Below are 359 nucleotides of genomic sequence, written 5' to 3'. Positions count from 1 at the left end.
CCGGCCCCTCCCTGGCACGTCTCCCGGCCGAGCCGCCTGCCCGGGCGCTGGTCCCCGGCCGCGAGGCAGGCTCAGCCCGCTCCCTTGGAAAGCCGCTCCTTCCCCCTCCCTTTTTTTTATGGCCCAAAGCGGTAAAAGAAGAAGTTTTAAACTAACCTTGGCCCCTCACTGAACCTTCCGTGCGCCGGCGTGAGCCCGCGAGTCTCTCACCGGGAGCTCGTCGCGGAGTAAAAATGCCTCCTGCCCTCAATCTAATCTCTGCTGAAGAGCCAAAAGTTGCCTCCGTGGACACTCGTGGCACTAATGTATGAATACAAGACCACGTCCGTGTTCAGGTACAAATTAGAGCCGGCAGCCCC

At 60.4% G+C, this 359-nt stretch overlaps 1 long non-coding RNA gene across 2 annotated transcripts in view; it reads right to left on the bottom strand.

The window, feature by feature from the left end:
• The window catches only part of LOC109297837, a 62709-nt gene that overhangs the window by 56573 nt on the left and 5777 nt on the right, over positions 1–359 (bottom strand). For both annotated transcript variants that reach the window (XR_002097435.1, XR_002097436.1), the window contains exon 2: positions 157–300. This is a non-coding gene — a long non-coding RNA (uncharacterized LOC109297837). The remainder of the gene's footprint in view (positions 1–156; positions 301–359) is intronic.

This window comes from Gavialis gangeticus, unplaced genomic scaffold (genome assembly GCF_001723915.1).
Source record: "Gavialis gangeticus isolate Ggan-Ray unplaced genomic scaffold, GavGan_comp1, whole genome shotgun sequence".
NCBI lineage: Eukaryota > Metazoa > Chordata > Crocodylia > Gavialidae > Gavialis > Gavialis gangeticus.
The sequence above is the reverse complement of the archived record's forward strand: the minus strand, read 5'-3'. Positions and strand labels throughout refer to the sequence as shown.